General features: G+C 36.1%; 1 non-coding gene across 1 annotated transcript; it reads right to left on the minus strand.

Annotated features, from left to right (window-relative positions):
* Positions 1-2,519: 2,519 nt before the first annotated feature.
* Positions 2,520-2,626, minus strand: LOC111820071 (U6 spliceosomal RNA). Its single transcript, XR_002823599.1, has one exon. It is a non-coding gene; the product is annotated as a U6 spliceosomal RNA (small nuclear RNA).
* Between the last annotated feature and the right edge of the window lie 8,847 nt (positions 2,627-11,473).

The raw sequence follows: 11,473 nt of genomic DNA on the forward strand, positions 1-11,473 counted from the left end.
CACCTGAATTTTGAGACCAGATTCATTCCACTCCCAGTGCCAACCATGTGGTAAACCCCTTCCCATTCCTCAGGATGTGACCTAAATTTCAATGGGCAAAATGTAATGTGAAAGCTATACCTAACTCTGAGTGATCAATCCTCATTGTTGAATTTCAAATGTCTACATTTATCGCACCAGATCTTAATCATTGACAACTGTAAAAAGACCCTTAGAGATTTTCACATGCACTATATTCAGGAAATTCTCAGGTATACTTTCCTCAGAAATGTAAGTCATGGCCCTATGTGCACACATACAAGTTGTAATTTGAAGACCTGTTTAACGGCTAAAACCAAACCAAATCAAACCCACTGCCATCAAGTTGATTTTGACTCATAGCAACCCCATAGGGTTTCCAAGGCTGTAAGTCTCCACTGAAGCAGCCTGCCACATCTTTCTCCCTTGGAGCAGCTGGTGGTTTAACAGTTGCCAAACCAAACCAAACCCGTTGCCATCGAGTTGATTCCAACTGATAGCAATCCTATAGGACAGAGTAGAACTGCCCCATAGGGTTTCCAAGCAGCACCTAATGGATTTGAACTGCCCACCTTTTGGTTAGCAGCCGTAGCTCTTAACCACTGCACCACGAGGGCTCCAGTTTAACAGTTAGGTTTAGATAATTTGAAAGATGAGAACAAGATGAAGCCATGAAGGAGAAAACATTGAATGAAGGATTTAGGTGTCTCACACTTGTACTGAAAAACAAGAACTGTGAATTCTCTTCCATGCAGTTGAGCCCAATTATTTCAGGTGCATTATGGGAATTAAGCTTGACTCATTAACCAAATAGCTAAGCATAATTTATTTGAGGCAATTTTAGAAATGTACATAATATCTAGTGTTTCTATCACACATTAAGCTTCTAATTAACATGGTAATAATGCAGCATTTTTAGTTGTCCGACTCTCAGTAAAACATGAAACACGGAGTACAAAAGCACTCTTGTGCCAACTGAGCTATTTCTTTCCTCCAAAGAAGTAAAAGTTATTTACCTAGATTCTTTTTAGTTACAGACATTGATGGTATCCTAATGGAAGGAGCAGGTAGCTTAAAAAGAAATCTGCAGCGTCTGAATTATTTAATAGGAGAACAGAAATAGGGTAAATGAAAAGAAAGTTGGCCACTTGGTGCAAAATAAAATACTTCTTAAAATCGCTGTTGAGAAAAACAAGTCTAAAAAATTTCAGCACCAAGGTGAATTTTTATTACAAAAGTACATGAAAACAGAGTTTAGAAAAGATGTGATTTTTCAGTCACTTGTCTAGTATATTATTACAATAACAACAAAAGCAAAAATGAGGTGAATTGTTGCAAAGGAGGGAGACTATCATGAAAGATAGGGAGTAGATTTACTTGCTGTTTATTATATCATCCCGTTTGCAGCGCTACATTTGAGATTGTGTCAGCACTTCCAATATAAGCTTGTACTTTGAGGAATTGGGAATTTGGCCAACAAAAGATCATTCTGAACTAAAAGTTGGCACAAAAAGTTTCCTCCCATGAGCGAAAGTTGTTTTCTTTATTTATTCTTCTTCAACTTCTTTTTTTCCCCCCTCTTTACAAAATTCCATAAATCCTCATATGGTTGCTTTTAAACTTGAATATCTGAAGTAAAAGTTAAGCATAAGGGGCCAACCCAGTGGTTTGAAGACAATACATCTTTTGTCCATCTGGGCAGCATTTGTATTTGGTGTGTTATATGAAGGAACCAATACTATCCAGTTGGGAGTATTTAGGCAAAAAGTAAAGACTAATTTCCAAAGACCTCTTGGTCATTGCCTCCGATAATGAAGTTAAAAGGGATAAAATGAGGGTGAGAGAGAGCTTATTCACTTATTCCCATTATTGTGTACATGATAGCTATTTATAAAAACTGTTCTTCACATCTCTGCTGCATAGAGTCTATTTATTGTACAGTTTTATTGATGTATAACTTACATATAAGAAAATTAACCCATTTTAAGTGTACAGTTCTATGAGATTTGGTACATGTATACAGTCATCCAACCACAATAAAATTTCAGAACAATTCAATCACCACAAAAAATTTTGTGCCACTTGGCAGTTGTTCCCTACCTCAGCCCTAGGCAATCACTGATATGCTTTTGGTCACTGGGAATTTCCTTTTTCTAGAATTTCAAATAAATGGAATTAGATAATATATAGTATCTTTTATCTGTCTATAGCTTCTTTCACTTAGTATATTTTTGAGAATCGTCTGTGTTCTTGCATGTATCAGTAGTCCATTCCTTTTTATTGCTGAGTAGTGTTCCCATATATGGGTGTACCAAATTTGTTAATCTGTTAATGAGTCATAGACATTTGGGGTATGTCCATTTTGGGAGTATTGTGAATAAAACTGATATGCATATTTGGGTACAGATCTTTATGTAGGCATATATTCCTTTCTCTTTGTTAAATATCTGGTAGTAGGATTGCTAGATCTTATTTATTTTATTTGTTGAGAATATACACAGGAAAATATGGAATGCTTCACAGATTTGTGTGTCATCCTTGCTCAGGGGCCATGCTTATCTTCTCTGTATCGTTGTAATTTTAGTGTACGTGCTACCAAGGTGAGCACATTTTGCTAAGTCATATAACAAATGTATGTTAAATTTTATATAATACTGGCAAATTGTTTTACAAGTGGATATGTCATTTGGCTTTCTCACCAACAATGGGAATTCCAGTTTCTCCACATTTTTACCAACAGTTTATGCTGTCAGTTGTTTTCCTTTTAACTGTTCTAACGGGTGTGTACTGATATCTCATTGCGCTTTTTTGCCATTTGTATATTTTCTTTGTGGAAGTATTTACATCTCCCCCTCCTCTAACTTTCTTGTTGGATTGTTTGTCTAGTTATAGAGTTGTAATATTTCTTTATATACTCTGGAAAAGAATCCTTTGTCAGATATATAACAAGCAAAATTTTTTCCCAATCTATGGCTTGCCTCTTCATTTTATTAACAATATTTTTCAATGAGCAATTTTTTTTAAGTTTGATGTAGTCTAATATATCAATATTTTTTTCTCTCATGGTTCATTTATTTCTTGTGTCCTAAGAAATCTTTACCTAATATAAGGCCTCTAAATTTTTTTGCCTCTGTTTTCTACTAGATGTTTTATGAATATCTATTTAATTTGACTTTCTGATCCATTTCATGTTAATGTATATGGTGTGAGGTAAGGGTTGGGATTCTTTTTTTTTTTTTGTGGTATGAGTGTACAGTTATTCCAGTGGCATTTATTGAAAAGACTATATCCTATCCACATTGAATTACTTTGGCACATTTGTGAAAGAAACTATTGATATCTCAAATCAAGTATGGGTCTTTTTCTTGACCATAATTTCTGTTCCATTGATCTAATGCCTATCCTTATTCCAATACCAGACTGTCTGATTACAGTAGCTTTTTGTAGGTCTTTAAATCAGATAGTGTAAGTCCTCTGACTCTGTTCTCCTTTCTATTGTTTTGGCTATTCTAGCCCTCTGCATTTCTGTATAAATTTTAGAATCAGTTTGTCCATTGCTCCAAAAAAAAAAAAAAAAAACCCTGGAATTTTTATTGAGATGCACTGTATCTATAGATAAGTTTAGAAAGAATTGTTACCTAAACAATAATGAGTCTTCTAATCTATGAATATGATATAGCTCCTTGTTTATTTAGGCCTTCTTTAATTTATCTCAGCAATGATTTATGGATTCACTGTAGAGGTCTCGCACATTTTTTGTTAAATCTATTCCTAAGTATTTTAATTGTTTGATGGTATTATGAACGATGTTTTAAATTTCATTGTCAGATTGATCTTTGCTAGTAATATAATTCACTTTTGTTTATCGACCTTGTATCCTGTGACCTTGATAAATTCACTTAATAGTTCTAGTAGTTTTTTTTTTTTTTGGGGGGGGGGGTGGATTCATTAAGTTTTTTTAATATAAGAGTTTAAAGCTATAAATTTTCTTCTGCTTTGGGTACATTCCACAGATTTTGATTTTTTTCTGTTTTCAGTCAATTCAAGATATTTCCTTATTTCTTCTTTGACTCGTGGATTATTTTGAACTGTGGCTTTAGGTTTCCACATATGTGAGATTTCCCAAATTTATTTCTGTTATTTTTGTCTAATTAAATTCTTTTATGATTGGTGGGCATAACTTTAGGCCTTTTAAATGTATTCAGACTTGATTTATGGCCCAGTATGTGGTTTGTGCTGATGAATGGTCCATGTGCCTTTGAAAAGAATATCTATTCTGTTGTTACCTGTAGTTTTTTATATATGTCAATTAGGTCAGGTTGGATATAAGAGTTTTGAAATCTCTATCTTTACGGCCTTTCTGTCTACTTGTTCTAATAATTGCTAATAGAGGAGCATTGAAATCTTGAACTATAAATTTTGTCAGGCATATGTAGTTTAACAGTAAGCTAAGTGTATGTATGGAGAATTTATTATCACAGCACTTCCATAGCTCTGTCTCTTCCAAAATCCCTTCCCCCTAAGTTTATAGCTGCTCTGCCACCTGCCCCAACTCTAGTCCATCACTTTTGGCTGGTAAAGCTGTGGATTTTCACTACCCTAGCTTGAAGGGGATAGTAACACTCCCCTAGTAAGAAATTCACAGTTCTTATCAAATACAGTAGCAGTTTTTAAGGAATAAACACTTGTAAAGATGTTGCCAGCTTTTGGCTATTTTCAAATCCCTGAAATGACTGTTTGGAATAATTTTGTCCAGTTTTATATTTGTTTCCTGTTGACAGAAATTGTCTAACCTCATCACACTGCCCATTCCCAGAAGCAGGACTCATAACTATTTTGTAGAGTGAAGTGAAATAAAGCAAGCTTATCCTTTCCTTGATATTATTAGATTATCATTAGACTGTATACATACATGCAGGTATATATAGTCTAATGATAATCTAATAATACGTAGCTACTGTGTATCATATATATATTATATATCCTCTCTTTGATGAGGATGTGGGGAAACAGGCGCTTTTGTACATGACTTTGACACATTTTCTGAAGGGTAGTTCAGCTATAGCCTTACAAAGGTATTCCCTTTGACCAACCTTTCTACTTCCAGGAATTATCCTAACGAATAATTGAAAATGTGAGCTAAATTACATGTGCAGAGATGCTCACTGAGCAGTATTTTAACAGCAGAAATTAGAAGAAACCCAAATGCCCATCAATAAGGTTTTTGATGTAGCTATGAAATAAAATGCCATAGTGCCAATATAAATAATGATATAAATTGGTAGATGTATGCATATTACTACATGAAAAAGGCAAAGAGCAAAGAAAAAGAAAAAGCAATATAGTAATATAGTACCACTACTGTCCCAGTTTTTAAAGTTCATATAGATACATTGAAAAAGTATATGGAAAGTTCTAATGGTAAAAATTTAACTGCTAAATCTATGGCTATGCAGAATGCATAAGTATATAGACACTGTCTGATTTGGAAAAAAGGAAAAAATGAAAGCAGTTGATTAAAGTGATGGTATTATCATGTATTCTATTTTTTATAATTTCCTTCATTCCTGTTATAATGCTTATGTGATGCTTTTTAATGTTAAAGAAAAAATGAATTCATTGAATAACTCCTAAATCCTAATTTCTTTTTTAAAGTTGTTAGATTATTAGCTGAAGAATCCCTTTACATTTGAAATAATTCCCTTATCTGGTGGCCTGATTATTGCAGTTTCTTAGTTTCCTCTTCTTACATATGAATCACAAAGGGCAAATCAAGCAGTATTCTGCTTAAACATATTATTTAGTAAGATTTAATAACCCCTTCATCTTATGCCCCCTTTATTTTTCATTGAACATTATGACATCCGCATTCTTCCATGATGCTACATTTCCTTCACAACTACTTCTATTATTTTAGTGGAATATCTTTATTTATTACTACACATGAGGAAACAGAGATATAAAAGTATCAGGGTTTGAAACTAGGCATTCTGATTAGGTAATATGCTGTCTTTGCTGTCTCCTAGATGATCATATTTAAGATTTTTTTTTAATATAAAGAAAATAAAACTCATTTATTATCCCCTGACCCAAAGATAATACCAATGTTAATATTTTAATGTATTTACTTATGAGTTTTATGCAAATATGATATTACTTTATCAAAAAGTGTCATAATATTATACATATTGCTATCTAACCTGATTTTTCTCACTTAGTGATGTGTGGTGGTGGTTGTTAGGTACCATCGAGTCAGTTCCAACTCATAGCCACCCTGTGTATGACAGAATGAAACACTGCCTGGTCCTACACCATCCTCATAATTGTTGTTATATGCAGTCTTCGATCTTCATCAGTGAGTGCTTCAAGTCCTCTTCACTTTCAGCAAGCAAAGTTGTGTCATCTGCATATTGCAGGTTGTTAAATGAGTCTTCCTCCAATCCTGATGTCATGTTCTTCTTCATATAGTCCAGCTTCTCAGATTATTTGCCCGGCATACAGATTAAGTAAGTATGGTGAAAGGATAAAACCCTGATGCACCTCCTTCCTGATTTCGAACAACTGCCTCTTGGTCTATGTACAGGTTCCTCATGAGGACAATTAAGTGTTCTGAAATTCCAATTTTTTGCAATGTTATCCGTAATTTGTTATGATCCACACAATTGAATGCCTTTTAGTCAATAACACACAGGTAAACATCTTTCTGGTATTCTCTGCTTTCAGCCAAGATCCATCTGACATCAGCAATGATATCCCTCATTCCACGTCCTCTTCTGAATCCGGCTTGAATTTCTGGCAGTTCCCTGTCTATGTACTACTGCAATTGCTTTTGAACGATCTTCAGCAAAATTTTACTTGCATGTGATATAATGATATTTATCGATAATTTCTACTTTCTGTTGGATCACCTTTCTTTGGAGTAGGCATAAATATGGACTTTTTCTAGTCAGTTGGCCAGGTAGCTGTCTTCCAAATTTCTTGGCAGAGACAAATGGGCACTTTCAGTGCTCCATCTGTTTGTTGAAACATTTCAATTGGTATTGTCAGTTCCAGGCACCTTGTTTTTCTCCAGTGTCTTCATTGCAGCTTGGACTTCTTCCTTCAGTACCATTGATTCTTGATCATACACTACCTTCTGAAATGACTAAACGTCAACCAATTCCTTTTGGTACAGTGACTCTGTGTATTCCTTCCATCTTCTTTTGATGCTTTCTGCATCGTTCAGTATTTTGCCCATAAAACCATAGAATCCTTCCATATTGCAGCTCGAGGCTTAAATGTTTTCTTCAGTTTTTTCAGCTTGAGAAATGCTGAGAATGTTCTTCTCTTTTCATTTTCTAACTCCAGGTCTTTGCACATGTTGTTATAATACTTTAGTTTGTCTTCTCAAGCCACCCTTTGAAATCTTCAGTTCAGCTCTTTTACTTCATCATTTCTTCCATTCCCTTTAGCTACTTGACGTTCAAGAGCAAGTTTCAGAGTCTTTTCTGGCATCCATTTTGGTCATTTGTTTCTTTACTGTTTTTTTAACGACCTCTTGCTTTCTTCATGTATGATGTCCTGATGTCATCCTACAATTCATCTGGTCTTCAGTCGTTAGTGTTCAGTGCGTCAGATTTATTCTTGAGATGGTCTTAAATTCAGGTAGGATATACTAAAGGTCATGAACTTGCTATAATTTTCTTCAGCTTCAGCTTGAACTTGCATATGAGCAATTGATGATCTGTTCCATAGTCAGCTCCCTGGCCTTGTTCTGATTGATAATATTGAGCTTTTCCATCGTCTCTTTCCACAGATGTAGTCTATCTGATGCCTGTTTATTCCATCTGGCGAGGGCCCCGTGTATAGTTGCCATTTATGTTATTGAAAAAAGTGTTTGCAATGAAGAAGTCATTGGTCCTGCAAAACTCTATCATGGGCTCTCTGGCATTGTTTCTGTCACCAAGGCCATATTTTCCAGCCACCAATCCTTCTTTGTTTCCAGCTTTCAAATTCCAATCGTCAGTAATTATCAATGTATCTTGATTACATATTTGATCAATTTCAGACTGCAGAAGTTGGTGAAAATCTTCGATTTCTTCATCTTTGGCATTAGTGGTTGGTGCATAAATTTGAATAAGAGTCGTATTAACTGGTGTTCCTTGTAGACGTATGGATATTATCCTATCACTGACAGTGTTGTACTTCAGGATAGATCTTTAAATATTCTTTTTGACAATAAATGCAATGCCATTCCTCTTCAATTTGTCATTCCCAGCATAGTAGACCCTATGATTGTCTGATTCAAAATGGCCTATATGAGTCCATTTCAGCTCACTAATGCCTAGGATATCAGTCTTTGTGCATTCTATTTCATTTTTTGATGATTTCCAATTTTTATAGATTCATGCATTCCACATTCTGATTATTAATGAATGTTTGCAGATGCTTCTTCTTGTTTTGAGTCATGCCATGTCAGCAAATGAAGGTCTTTAAAGCTTTATTCCATCCACATCATTAGGGTCTGCCCTACTTTGAGGAGGCAGCTCTTCCCCAGTTGTCTTTTGAGTGCCTTCCAACCTGAGGGGCTCATCTTCTGGCCCTATATCAGACAATGTTCCACTGCTATTCATTTTCAATGAAGTGAAAACCTTAGTAATGTAGTGATGTATTATAAATATTTTCATATGAGTAAATAGGCAACTATCTGAATTATCTTTTCAGTGGCTGTTTAGGGCTGTTTTGTGTAGATATGCCATAATTTATCTAGCCAATCAAATAACTTTTGAACACATTATAGTTTTTTCTATGTTAAAGCTACAAGGAACATCTTTGTATTTGTATCTTTGCACACATGTCTAATGATTTGTTTCAGGCAAATTCTTAGAATGAATTATTAGATATGCAAATTTGTAAATTTCTTGATGTATCTAGCTAAATTGCTCTCCAGAAAATGTATGGATTTAAGCTCTGAAAAGCAATATATAAAAGCATCCATTTCTCCACACTAGGTATTATATTTTACGTATTTGCCAATTTCATAGCAAAGAAAAATAATCATGGTAGCATCTATCAAGCATTTATTATATCCCAAGTGCTGTGCTAAATATTTAATGCTCCTATAAGCCTCTGAAATAGATGTCCCATTATACAGACCCCAAGAGAAGAAGCAGAACCCTTGGTGGAACAATAATATAATTGTGATTGATTATATTATGGTCAAAATATTCACTGCCCCTCCTCTTCAACTTGCTATCTTGAAATATGTACTCTAGCCCAAAAAAGCTTGAACCATTTCACCAACACATTACATGGATTCCCTTTTACTGCCTTTATACTCACCATTGAAGATCTGACTGCTGGATTCTTGCCACCGTTACAATCAACACCAAAAGAAAACCTCCTCCATCCCCTGACATACACATGTGCATGCTATTGCGTGCACGCACACACAAACACACATCTCTAAGATAATCTCCTTAAATGCTTTTTTAGAGTCTGAAAGGCATACTTCTAGATTCTAAAACTGACTTTACCTTTCAGATGAGACTCTGCTTCTTCACACAGACCCTTTACAGCAGTAAGTATTGATCATGCAACATTTCAGCATCCATATACAAGGTAAAAGAGCTGTGTTAAGCAGGGCTTAGCCCCAGGGAAACTGGAGCAAAGAGAGGAGAATGGTTGGTCTGAGACTCAGAAGCAAGGCTTGGCCAGTCATAGATGGGACACCCTGGGAAGGCCATTGTCAGGCACTGGAACTGTTACCGCAATAACACGGATTGGAGCCACCTACCACAATAGCCAATTCTGAGACGGGTGAGGTGAGAAGCGAGAGGTTTATTATATATTGATATATAGGAGACAGAGGGGAATAGATTCCTCCAAAAAACTTATCTTCCCCACTGGAGATCGGCTGAAGGCTCTTATAGGGACAGGATTATGGGTTTTAGAAGTTTGTGTTAGTTTCCCCTTGAGGTGGTCATGTCTCAGATGAGTTAATCTTCTACTGGTATGCTTCGAGGTTATCTGGTGACATCCTTGGGGATTATCTGGCAACATCCTGGTTTTTCTTGTCATAAGATGGATGCTTTGTTCGGTTTTCATCCTTACATCATTATCACTTGTTTTCCATCCTCCAAGGAGGAACATCGGTTAATCTTAAACCTTTTGTAGAGACCGGAGAAACAAGATTATGAGACAATGTGGCAGTTAGCAATGGGGAGTAAATAGTAGTGAGCCAGGCCTGTGCAGCCTCTTCCAGAACATTACCCAAGGCAGGACCTGATCATTTGGTAAATGGGTTAGGAATCCAAGGTCAGATCTGAATTTGGGTGATCGATCCCCAAAAGAAGCTTCAGGTAACCCCAAGAACCAATAAAAAGTTCCAAACAAGTCCATATTTGGGACAGGGCTGGAGCAGGTGAACAGCAGGCAATGGAGCAGATAAACAGCAGGTAATCAGCAGAGGTCTGGCTGAGCCCCCCATGTTGAAGGATGAAATTATCTGAAGGATGTAGGGTACAGAGAAGTATCATCAACTGGTAAGAAAAGCAGTTAATAGGAAAGAAGGGCAGCAGATAAGTTCTCTATCACAGAAATTCAAGAGCATTCATGATTATCAAGGAATTGGAGGTGCCAAGATTAGAGTAGAACCAGCTGGAAAAAGAAAGGGAAGGCACGTTTATTGAGGGAATATTAAGCACCAGACATTCCTTCCTAACTTACCTCACTTTTTCCTCTCAACATCTCTGTAAAGAAGGCTATATCTTTCTTCTTCATATAGTTCTTCAGTTTGGCACAATTATGTGTCAGGCACTTTCTTTGGAGATGAGGAAACTGTGGCCCCAGAGAGTTTAATAACTAGCCAGAGATCACACAGCCAGAAAATTACAGAGCCTGGTATAGAATTCAGGTCTTTCTGACCCCAGAGTCAATTTTCCCCACTTCCTCATTCTGTAAAAAGATGAAAACACTAAACACTTCTCTTATGGCTTCTTATTCTATATAGACATGAGTGTGACATCCAGGAACTGGGTCAGGATCTCACTCACAGGTGGTAAGTTTATAGATCTGTTGGTCATGAGCTAAGCAAGTTATTATAAACATATTTTCACATCAGCTTTAGAAGACACCTATAATTTCTATCTCTGGCATCTCACCTTTGAGTTGGTATATGTCAGGGTGGTGCCCATCCTGTTAATAGGGAAGGTGTAACAATCAGTTTGGGTAGAAATCAGTGTTAAGTAACAAAATAACAGAAGAGTAGGGTTCAGTACACCAAAAGGGAAGGGAGAACTAGCTATTGTCTACATCTTGGGGTGGCAAACTTTTTCTGTAAAGAGCCAGGTGGTAAATATGTTAGGCTTTGGAAGCCATACATTCTCTGACACAACTGCTCAACTGTGCTGTTGTAGCGTGAAAACAGCCACGAGCAATATGTAAACAAATGGGTGTGGCTGTGTGCCTATAAAAC

The sequence above is a fragment of the Trichechus manatus genome, unplaced genomic scaffold (assembly GCF_000243295.1).
Source record: "Trichechus manatus latirostris isolate Lorelei unplaced genomic scaffold, TriManLat1.0 scaffold00025, whole genome shotgun sequence".
Lineage (NCBI taxonomy): Eukaryota > Metazoa > Chordata > Mammalia > Sirenia > Trichechidae > Trichechus > Trichechus manatus.